The 12,444-nt window shown below is 42.2% G+C and overlaps 1 protein-coding gene across 1 annotated transcript in view; it reads right to left on the bottom strand.

The window, feature by feature from the left end:
* Positions 1-12,444, bottom strand: part of ankmy2a (ankyrin repeat and MYND domain containing 2a) — a 101,393-nt gene that overhangs the window by 45,484 nt on the left and 43,465 nt on the right. The gene's annotated exons all lie outside the window — the stretch shown is intronic.

The raw sequence follows: 12,444 nt of genomic DNA, 5'->3' as shown, positions 1-12,444 counted from the left end.
GTTTGTCTTGCACACTTATTACATAAGGGGGAAATGTTAGGGTATACGGCATGGAGCCTGGTTTTAGAGTAATGGAGCCTGTGGACTACTTTAAACTGTATTAAGGAATGTCTGGAGTTTATAGAGGTGCTATGAATTCTATCCAGAATTCCCTCCCAAACCGTTCCTGAAATCTCCATATTAAGTTCCTGCTCCCAATCATTCTTCAACTTATCAGTGGACACTCCTTCATGGGCCAATAGGATACCATACAGGGAGGAAACTGTGCCTCTGCTCCCTGGTACAAGACGTCTAAGACTATCAAATGTGTTGTGTTTGGGCGTGTGTTCGTATTGTGGTATATGAGTCCTGATATAATGCCTGATCTGGAGGAACCTGAATAAGTGTGTGGACGGTAAGTCATATGTCTGTTGGAGATTTTGAAATGACATTAGGTTTCCTTCAAGGTACAGGTCCTGTATGAACAAAATATTTGTGGCTTTCCAGATGGAAAAGGCTGGATCCATCAAAGCAGGGGGGAAAGCATGATTGTGACAGATTGGACTGTCTATGTAGACTAAGGGCAAATCAAGACAAGATTTAATTTGTTTCCAAATTCTTAAGGAGTGAAGTATAATTGGATTTTTTATATAGAGAGGTGTCTTTATTTTTGCAGGGTTATTAAGGAGTGCTGGGAGGGAGGTGGCACCACATGCAGATATTTCTATCTGAAGCCAAGAGGGCACATCTTCTTGATTGTAGTGGGCTGTCGGGAAACCTTTACGCGAGTAAAGTATTGCATTCAGATTGGTGGCCCAGTAGTAAAGCTTAAAGTAAGGTAAACCAAAGCCTCCCTCCGCTCTACACTTAAACAGGTGTTTTTTGGATATTCTGGCTAGTTTATTGTTCCATAGAAAGGAGGATATGATAGAGTCCAGCTTTTTGAAGTAATAGAGGGGAATAAAGACAGGGATACTCTGGAAAATGGATACTCTGGAAAATGTATGAAAATCTAGGAAGGACAACCATTTTTATAGCGTTGATGCGCCCGACCATAGAAATGGGCAGTGTGTTCCAAAATTGAATATTCTGTTTCAATTGTTGTATTTTGGATTCCCAGTTACTGTTGAGTTTTCCATGCTCCCGCGTCGCAATGATACCCAAAGTTTTGAATTGGTCTCTTGCTAATTTAAATGGAGCGGTTCCCAGAAAGTTTAAGTCCACTCCATCAGATATGGGCATTAGCTCACTCTTTCCCCAATTGATCTTATAGCCAGAATAATGGTGGGATAATGGTGGGATGGATGTTTTGGGGTGTGACAGGAATAGTGTGATGTCGTCTGCAAAAAGGGATATCTTATTCTCTATGCCATGAAGTTTGATTGGGGCTATCTCCTGGTTCAATCTAATTTGACTGGCTAGGGCTTCAATGGCTAGGTTGAATAGATAGGGTGAACACCAACATCCCTGGCGGACGCCCCTGTGAAGACGGAATGGTTGGGAGAGGTCACCATTAGTAAGTATTGAGGCTTGGGGGTGAGCATAGATCATTTCTATCCATTTAATAAAGTCTGGACCAAAGCCAAAGTATTTCAGGGAAGTCAGCATGTAACTCCATTCAATATAATCAAAAGCCTTTTCGGCATCTAATGCAATTACCACTGATTCCTCCTTTTGTTTATGGTATATAATGTTGAATAGACGACGTAGGTTGAAATATATATGTCTGCCTGGGACAAATCCGGTCTGGTCGGGGTGTATCAAACTGGCTATGTATTTACAGAGTCTGTTGGCCAACACTTTGCTGAGTATTTTTGTTTCCATCTGGAGGAGAGATATGGGACGATATGATGCCATTTCCAAAGGATCCCTGTCCTTTTTAAGGATCAGAGCAATGTTTGCACTGTACAGTGAGGGAGGCAGTTCTGTGGTTTCCCTAGAATGAGTGAACATGCGCAGTAACAGAGGGGCCAGATTAGATGAGTATCTCTTGTAGAATTCAATGGTGAACCCATCGGGGCCGGGGGCTTTATTATTAGGAAATTGAGAAATAGCAGTTTGGATCTCCTCCAGGGTTATGGCAGCATCCATCGCTTTGGCCGCTGCTTCGTCTAATGTGGGGAGTTGGCTATTGTCTAGGAAGTTGTTCATTTTCTGAGAATCAGTAGCATTGACAATAGACTGGTACATGTCCTCATAAAATGAAGCAAATGCCTTGTTTATCTTGATTGGATCTGTTGTGACGTAACCTTGATGGTCTCTTATTTTATGAATAGCGTGTGTAGCCTGCGAGTGTCGCAACTGCCTTGCAAGGAGTCTGTGGGGCTTGCCTCCCAGCTCAAAGTAATTTTGTCGAGTTTTTACAAGTAATTGGCCAACTCTTTGCGAAAGGATAGTGTTATATTCATATTTTAAGTTGGTAATTGTTTCAAGAGTGGCATCATTGGGGTTATTTTTATATACAACTTCTTGAAGAGAAAGCTCATGTTCTATGTCTTTGAGTCTACTGCCTTCCATTCTCCTTTTACTGGAAACATAGGCTATGACATGTCCCCTGATGACAGCCTTTAGCGTTTCCCACAGAATGGAGTCGTTGACATCGCCTGTATCATTGTCTGTGATGAAGTGAGAAATCTGTTCTTGTAAGATGTTAGTGAACTGCTCATCTGAAAAGAGCGTGGGGTCAAGGCACCACTGATTGCGTCTAGCTCTAACCTCCCCAATTTTTAGTACCATGGCCAAAGGGGCATGGTCTGATATCATAATGGGTTGGTATGTTACTGAGTCCACTAATGCTAACAGTTTAGAGTCCATTAAGAAATAGTCAATGCGGGAGTATGACTTATGCACTGGAGAGAAGAAGGAATAGTCCCTTACAGTTGGATGCCTCAGCCTCCATATATCAACTAGATTGAGGTTCTCAATCAAAGTGTTTAGGCGAATACAGGAGTTTGATTTTTGGAGGGAGTTAGAAAACTGTTTATCTAGAAGAGGATCTAACACGCAGTTGAAGTCTCCCCCAATTACAATGTTAGTACTGGAAATGTCTGGAATTGAGTTAAAAATTGCTTGCACCTGAGTTGCAGAAATGTTATGTGCTATTTTCTAAGTATGTAAAGTAAAGTAAACATGCACTGTCACAGAGGAAGCAAAAGTAACATATATTAGCTGGCAAAGAAAAAGAAGACCCTAAACAATAACCCACCCCCCTCCCATCCCTAGCAAGGAGACTACCCAAAGGGTAACTCCAACTGCTGGAAGGCATCTCTTGGGCTCTCGTGTCTCGAATTCGCAACCCACCAAACTGTACAGTATGCCCCATAACTTACAGTAAGACTATTAATAAACACCTTTGTAGAAACCAACAAGTTTTAGTTGTAAAACCCCTTCCTACGTTCAGAGAAATGCTTAAGCCATCAGCGAGTCTAAGACCAAAATGTCATTGTAAAGTTAGTTTGTGCAAGGTTAGAATAACCTGTTGACATTTGCTTACAAATGAAATTGAAATGGTGGCAAAGTTAACACCCAGTTAAGAGTAGCCTAATCACAATAGTGATGAGGCACATATAGAATAGACTTAAGAATGGCACATCAGGGGAAAAAAACAAAACCTTATAGGCACTTGCTTATTAAAGGTCCGGTATGTAGGAAATAATGGAAAATAAACTGTAACCATTCAGAAAATGATCACCATATGTTGTCAGAGAGTAAGGAAACACGATGAATTGACGTAATGGCTTATTTGACAACATTACTCTAACCCGTAAAACCCATGAAAAAAATGAGTTACGGGGCGGAATCTCTTGGAATTTTCGTTTATATTTTGAACGATTCATTCTAGAATAGCGTATTAATAATGGGCTAGCACGTCCTCCTATTTGGGTTGCCAAATTAGCAAAGGCCAATTGTCAATAGCTGTCAGTTGTAGTCATGAACGCCTACGAGAGGCAGGCAAATTTACAAAATTAAAACAAGAAACAAATTAAGTGGACATCGGAGGAGCTTCCTGATATGGTGATGTCTTCGTCAAATGAAGAATATCAAGTCTGACGCAGAGCTGGCCATATTTCTCCACAACAGGTAGCCAGCTAAACTTCATCTGCATCGGTGACTTCAGCTAAATATGTTACGTTGGTTAGAGAGGTATTTTTTGTTTTCATTGTTTCCTTAATGTGTAGCTGGGTCATGGTTGGAGAAACGTTAAAGCAGCTGCAGGTCAACTAACGTTAGCTAAGTCTTCATTCCATCTGGCAACCCAGAAGAGGCTCGCGTCTGGTAGTCTTGAGAACGTTCACCAGTGTTTTGATTTTGGCCTACAGAACGTTCGGTAACAATCCTACAAATTGCACCTTTAAACAGGTAACTTTGCTGCAAAGCCTACAAAACCTAACCGCCGGCCGTTTAAAAGTCAAACTCATGGCACGTAGGACAATCCCCAAATGGGCCCCGACTCCCAAAGTCTTAGCTGAGGAACAGCTGAGAACGACTAAAGAGCTCCATCTACTCGTCTGGCTGTGGACGGCGATATGATGAGACAAGCTCTCGGGCTTCCTGGGGAGAGAAAAGCCGTTTCTTGCCTTCGTGTTTAAGTGTGACAAACAGCTTAGCTGGGTAGTGCAGAGCAGGCTTGAGACCCAGATTGTAGAGCTCTTTCATGACGTCCCGGTATTCAGACCGCTTGTTCAACACATCGGGGCTGTAGTCCTCAAAGATGTGTATGGGATCGCCGCGATACAGGAGTCTGCCCCTCATCTTGCGGGATTCGCGAATCACCAGGTCTCGAGTTTGGAACTTGTGAAAGCAGATGACGACTGATCGAGGTTTCGCGCCCAGGCTTGGCTTGGAGGTGAGGGCACGATGGGCATGGTCTAATTCTGGTGTTGAAGTAAGAACTTGTTCCCCCAAAACTTCCACCAGGAGGCCGGCGAAAAATTCTGTGGGACGGGCGCCCTCAATAGACTCAGGTAGGCCGATAATACGTATGTTATTCCTCCTGCTTCATCCCTCCAAGTCCAAGACCTTAGCTTGTAACTTAGCATTCTCATTGGCTAGCACTGAGCAGCTAGTCTCCAAAGCCCCGATACTCTCGCTGACTGCATTGGCATTAGACTCGAGGGAAAGCACCCGTCTTTCCTGGTCCTCTACCTTCGATTGAATTGTGACCAATTTTGACTCGAGGGTTGAAAACGCAGGTTTGAAGTCGGTCGAAAGGGCTGCTCTGTGCTCCTCAAGCATGGCAGCTATGGCCTCCATATCCACGCGGCCAGCAGCTGTGTCATTTTTGGCAGCGATTTTGTCCTTTTTCGTACCTCTGCTGGGTTTTGTGGCCATCTTCTCATTGAGGTCGATCAGTAGGGGGTTACCAGTTATTGGTGTTTATTCGCCGGTGTGAATAAAAAGGAGCTGAGAACTAGAATTTATATAGTAGGTGGGAGCGTGAAGTAAGTGTGGCTACTCCATGCTCGCACAGACCGGAACCCTGCATTGGATCAGTCTTTCTAGAACAGGCAAGAGCTTTCTAGCCTCACGTCAGCAGCGCTGCATCACCCATATACATTAAAACAACCAGCGGATGGTGGGCGGGTGCGGTTTTGAAAATTGGTCAAAAAACTTTGGTGCTGATGGATGGTGGATGGATGATAAGTTTTGCTATGCAGTTATGGTTGAAATAATAGCCCATCAGCGCATCTCTAGTGTGTGTGTGCCTCTCTCTCGCTCAGAGGGGAGGGGGAGGCCGATCATGCCTTGATTCTAAACTCTGTGGTGGATAGGATCTACAATTAGGTGTTAATTAATATTACTACGCTAGGTCGAAGTACTGCCAAGTGCTATTGCGCCACACATTGTAGTTCTCCCATTTATTCGCTTGGGAAATTGCCGTTTAATTTTGTTTGACCGTAGACATTTTAATCAACTACTCTTGTAACTGTATTTAAATCGGGAAAACGTGGATGTTTTTGATTACTTCTACGTCTGGCTATGTCTGAGCCCACTAGCATAGCAACATGCTAACACATTCGCGCTGCGCACCAGAGCGTTTGAGTGCACGTACCGATACGGGAGAGGTATGACTCAACTCGTGAAAGTTAAGGTAAGAACATATATTACTACTGACATTGGGTGGCGTGTTCCTTTAACATGTTCTATTAAAGAAAAGATAGAAAAAAACTATTTGTGTGTGCTGTAAAATGGTTAGAAGAAATGAAATCGGAATCGGCTAAAATCAGTATCGGCAGGTGAAACTCTATGAAAAATCAGAAATCGGAACCGGCCCAAAAATTGCAATCGGTGCATCTCTAGTATGGACTTTATGCTACAGGAAGAAACGGAGGGAAACAGGTAGACTGACAGAGGGTACAAACACAGGATTTATACTGTTCCATCACAACTATTGGTTGAACATGCACAGTGATGTCATGTAAGGACCCTGTTCATAGCACTTGTCTTGACATTTTGAGTCTGTTAGGAGGCACAAAGGTACAGTTTAGTATGCCCTCATAGCACAGCTTGTATGGACTTTGGCTGCTTTAGCTGGTAGCTGGCTAACTCACATCAGACAGCAATGATTTTTTCACGATTTGTCCTACCAACAGTATTCTGTGAACATGCTCAATTGAGCTCGGTGTTAAAATTGGCTGAATTTCTTCTTTTAACATAAAATGTACATATTCTAGTTCAATGCACTTCTTGTCAAATTTAGTTCCTTACAGTCTGTCTATTCTATGTGGACTTAGAAATGGGAAACAAATAGGCTCGGACTGAACCATAAGTGGTTTGTCAATTTTACTGGGTAGAATGGTCCAATGGTAGCATCCCTTTACCCGTACACTACTAACCATCACAGACATATAAAATGTGGGCCTTCACCTCCCACTGTTGCAAGACACCTTAACCATGGCATTTCTAACTTTACAATTCCATTTGATCCCCGCCCATCAAACACAGATGAGCCAATGGCAGTCCAGTAGCTCCGCACAGGCAGACACACTCCGACAACTGCAGTACACGGCTCCATAGAAATGCATTGGGAGTCGTGATTTTTCTCAGGTTTTATGGGATTTATAATGATAAAGTGAGTTGAAAAGGACAACCAAATGACACGTGCGGGACTAATGCAACACAAATACACAGAATAATGGCTTTTAATCTTGCTTTCTGTTATAATGTGTAATAAAGGCTATGTTTCTGTTTATTTGCAGTACCATGTTCCTTACAGTACATGACATGACCCATTGTCCTTGTTACATGCATGCAAGTCTATCTAGCACAGCTAATATTAATATCAGTGAATCACACTCGCCTCCCATCTAAGTTTGTCACTTGTCATTTTTATACATGTGTCTCCATGTCACACTGGAGTCTTTTGAAAGAGTCTTAATGAAATCAGGTCCGTGGCTCTTTAAAAGAGCCTTTTGGGCTGTAATTTTTACAGACAATGTACAGTGGGCAGTGCTTCGACTTGGCCAGCTTCACTCGCGGTCCGCGCGTGGGATCACGCAACTTTAATTTGTATTTTTCCAGTGAGACGCTGCAACAACCCAAACAACCGGTAGATGGCTCAAGTGAGAAGGGTGTCTCGTACAAAGAAATGGAGCCTGGAAAACCCTACACAGACTTCACTACAGACTTTAGCAGACTGGTTTAGAAATAATTTAATAGCCAGAAATATGCCTGCCCTGCCCTAATAAAGAAATATTTGGTTAACTGTGAGTGAATCCCGTTTGCAGCCGTAGAAGAAACACAGGACAAATTAAACATTCTGGTTTTCTCCGAGTGCAACGATGATAGACAGACATCATTTGGACAAAATATAGAGCATATTAACCTCCGTTGCTCAGCCAAATGCCTTCCTGTTACGTCCTGTTATCACGGAGTTACAGGCGATAAACAATTTTTGATGGTCACAAGTTTACTTCATTAGCGGTTTATTATTTTTTATTTTTTGATTATTAAAGAGTGTTTTTCATTTAAAGGTTTGACTTTGTGCTTATTCAGTAGAGCATTTAGTGCTCTCCCCAATCCCAGACGTTCACATTGCATGTTTGTTTGTAATGGATGCAACCGCGAGATAGGCTATGCGTTTGACAGCAATGAGTGGTTAACAGACATGAACCAAGACATATAGCCCAGCAGCAATCTAGGAACTGTTCGTTATTTATTGAAGGGGCCACCGGAGGAATTTTGAGTGCTTCAGTTGCAAGTTGCATGACCCTCTCTTTCCTGCTAGAAATTGTTCAATGACCCTCCGACAGAATTGTTAAAAAAGACATGACCCTCCCCTGCCAATTGTCGCTGTCTTCCGCCCGCGCCACAGCCACACACTGTGATAACGTTCTTAAATCAATCTTTCCCGTGAGCTTGCATGCTACCAGTCCTTCCTTTTCAAATCTGTTGCGCCTGTTTGCACAATTTCACAAATAATCATTTGTGATTAATAATATGACAAATAATCCCTGTGCACGGCATGCCAACTTTTTCCGTGTTTATCATATTTTAACTTTCCCCCGCTGTCTTGCCGTTTTAATGTTTTCCCGTAGAATATCCCATATTTTAATACTCTCATAACAGCCCTGCCATCGGGCCTGTCTCTGTGTTGCCCTGATGCTACCCCTTGCCCTTCCAACGAAACAGATGTCTTCAAATCATCGTTTTCCTTGTTTTTAGGCGAACTTAGAGTGATGTTAACCTATTTAAGTTTAACGGCGTGATTGTCGTGAGAGCACGCTTCATTGGCGCTTGCATGTTCGGCCTTATGTCTACGTGCGCACCTGAGGCTACTCAGCTACAAGAGAAAGAATTTCCCCTGTTTGTATGTTCACTGCAAGTTGGCCTACCATAACTTACCAACTCTGCGCTATAGACCATAACTGGCTATTTATATTTTTCTGTGAAATAAGCAAATGTATTTGTTCAACTTTATGAAGCAGAATTACGCATAGGCTACTTGGAACATAATACATTTGACAAAGGACAGATGTATGTTGCTAGTGACAAAATATTAACTTTCAGTGTTTTACGATGTCTTTGTCATGGGGAAGTGTTTTCCCCCATGCATTTATTCTAGGTTACTGTCAGTGACTGCTGTGAGAGAAGCGGGTTCTGTGTTTCGTTCATGTCAGTGACTGACGCGAGAGAAGCGGGGTCTGTGTTGTGTTGCGTTAATTTATTTTCATTGGGCATACCGTGCCATGCCGTCCACAGCTCTTCAGTTCTGACAAAGCCAAAATTACTCCTTTTGAAACAATGAGTGCAGGAAGCGCGTTTGTATGGTTATATTGCTTGACGGGGAGGGATCCCAAGCAGCTTTCAGCCATAAGGCTACTTTGAGAACATTTCAATTCACCCGACACTAATATTCAAAATGTTGAAAACTATTTCAGCATAGCCTATGAAGCAGTTTAATTAAATGGAATGTTAGTTGTAAACAAACAAGCTACTTGGTGAGGCTTGGCCTCACAGATGCGCTCGTGCCTTAGATGGCAGGAAAAATCTTCACGATAGGCCTATTAACTAACCACCCGATTCACGTTGGCTGGGGGGAAGGGGGGCCATCAGACATTTGTGCCCAGTTAATCAGTCCCTGCCCCCAACAAATCACACCTTCCCACCTCTGACAGCTTAAAAGAAGTCAAGAGGACTCCTTACTCACAGACCTATTCACAAACCTGCGGCATTTTGCCGTGTTTTGAAATCCTATGCAGCTACAGGAGCTGTACAGGGGCTGTATTCACAAAGAATTTTAAGGCTAAAAGTAGCTCCTAACTGGCGAATTTAGGAGCAACTCCTAAAAATAATGGGCGTGTCACTCCTAACTTTAGGACTCCTAATTTTTTCACAAAAAGTAATTCACGAAGCATTTTAGACCTAAAAGTAGCACCTAAGTCTGAGACAGGTCGAGAGGACTCCTAACTCACTAAGACCTATTCATAAACAGCTTTTTTGTGGCATTTTACGTTGCGATGTTTTGAAATGCGTAGCCAATCGCGAGGGAACAATTCTTTATTTTTTTTTTATTTTAGGCAAGCCTGCATTAATTTATTCATTCATTCATTCAACCTTTATTTATTCTCGGAGGGTCATTGAGGGAAGCCCTCATTTTCAATGAAGCCGAGATTACAGAAGCGAAGCAAAGCGCTCCACAAACAAGACAACATTCGAGGCCTTCTGTTGAAGAATTGTATATAAAGCCTGCGCTAACAGTAATCCTCCTGCCCCTGATAGGCCTACCACAGCTGTGGATAGTGTGGAATGTTCAAGTAATAACACAATCCAATGTGTGTCTCAATTGTCCCCCGCTGACCACCTCACACATTTCTCTAGATTTTGCAACGAACTTACATGACACAATGCCATAAAATATGCCAGTTTTAGACACAGAATAATGTTTGTAATGATACCAGGTAGGCCTACGTTTAACAGTAACAAGTAACAAGTATAATGAGCTATTCATTGTCGAAGGTGCATGGTGAAGTGAAATTCTTACTCTGGAAAACAAACGTTTGCCGATATCATCGCCGATCATCAGAATATTGCAACAGATTCTGTGTTCTGGACTGTAGGTAACTTGTTAAGCCAGTGGTTCTCAAACTTTTATTTCATTCCCCAATTTGATCAAGGGGCATGACTGATGATAGTGGAGATAACGTGTTATCCCGAGGCTTTTGCAAGTCAGCATCTTCGACGGTAGTCTATTAAAAATATAAGTTTTCGATGTCCCAAACGGAGAGCCATACTTTATTGTTTTTTTTAACAATCTCTATGCTACTCACAAAAATGTAGGCATGGGGACATGATGAAGTAGGCTATCCAACTGTCGTGTGTTAAATTATTTTGATTACGAGCCAGTGGTTTTCAAACATTATGCGTGACTCGGACATCTAATTAAATGCAACAGGCTCATATCGTCCTCGCATTCGCAAAATGAGGACCAGTGTTTTGTCAAATTGCAAATAACGATTTTTTTTATGATAGCCTATACAAAAAGCACTTCATACTATCTTAATCTTGGAATATGGGGAGGGAAGTGGCGAGTCTGCAGTCAGCCAAATATGAATGTAATTCTGCGGCACAAAGCAGATGTATTTGTTTATTTTACAGAAAAATAAAAATGACATGTCAAGCAGTCAAATGACTACATTGCAGTCAAGAAGTAGGGCAAATTAAGACACTGTTTTGATTTGCGTAGTTGCGTTACCCCCAACACTGACAATAACATAGACAGCAAATTAAGATATTTTTTTGTTTTGTGGAGCGGCACTGGTAGGCTATCAAAAGCAGATTTTGATTTTCGCTACCACCGTGTAGTCAAGCCTTAAGCCATACCCAAGTAGCCTTAATCGAGGTAATGTTTAATTACGATTTATTTTGTTATTGAATTCGTAGGCTGGGATTCCTCTCGGTAACAATTACGTTTAAAGGTAGCCTAGCCTCCTGCTTTTTCAGAAGGGGCGGCAGTCAGGCTACTGACAGAGCGATGTACAGTGGCAGAGCTACGCACAGTGGCTGAAAGTGGTACTAAAGCTTCACGCAGTTTCACGCCTCGTAATGCGCGACTGAAGTGGCCATTTGAAAGCAATGCCCACTGTAATATAGTCAGTTAAAGTTAGTAAATGTCAGAGAAATAACATCCAAAAAATCTTGAACATATAAACATTAAATCATTGGGACCCCTGAAAAAAAAAGAACTGATTCAGTGGAATCTATGAAAAAAGAACACATTTCTGTATGCTGAACCATTCTTTATAAAAATATTCTGTACTGTGATTAAGATGCATGCACACAAGCACATGCATTAACACACATGAACACACACATTAAAACACACACATAAACACAAATATGTTCACGCACGCATGCACAAACACACCCGCACGAATGCACAAACACACCCACATGCACGCACACATACACACACACACATAAACACGCACACACACACACACACACACACACACACACACACACACACACAGACAAACGCATAAAAACACACACATGCAGGCAAGCAGGCACACGCACACTACGGCTGGACGATAAAACAATAACATATCGCGATAGACATGTAATCAATAAAAATATATTCGATAGAACTTTCGATAATAGCAACACACACCTCCTGCCTTAGGTTGATACATAAATAAATAGGCTAAATAATAATGTCATATCTCTTGCATTGTAGAGCTACGTGCAACTCTACCAGAGTATAGAAGAAGGCCTACCTTAACACAGACTCTCCTTGAGTCCTTGTCCCGTGCACACTCTCACTCTTTCACTCACACATTTTTGCGAAGAGAATATGCAGGACTGAGCAGCGGTCATATTTTGTACTGGTTTGCGGTACATCAAGTTTGTATGACGTGACTTTCTACCTGCGTGCAATTATTCAGTGCTGCGCCGTGTGAGAAGGGGAGTGGCTGCAGCGGCTAAAGCCAATGTGTGCTTCTTTTAACAATATCTGTTGGGGTC

The sequence above is a fragment of the Alosa sapidissima genome, chromosome 10 (assembly GCF_018492685.1).
Source record: "Alosa sapidissima isolate fAloSap1 chromosome 10, fAloSap1.pri, whole genome shotgun sequence".
Taxonomy (NCBI): Eukaryota; Metazoa; Chordata; class Actinopteri; order Clupeiformes; family Clupeidae; genus Alosa; species Alosa sapidissima.
This window is presented reverse-complemented; position numbering and strand designations above follow the sequence as displayed.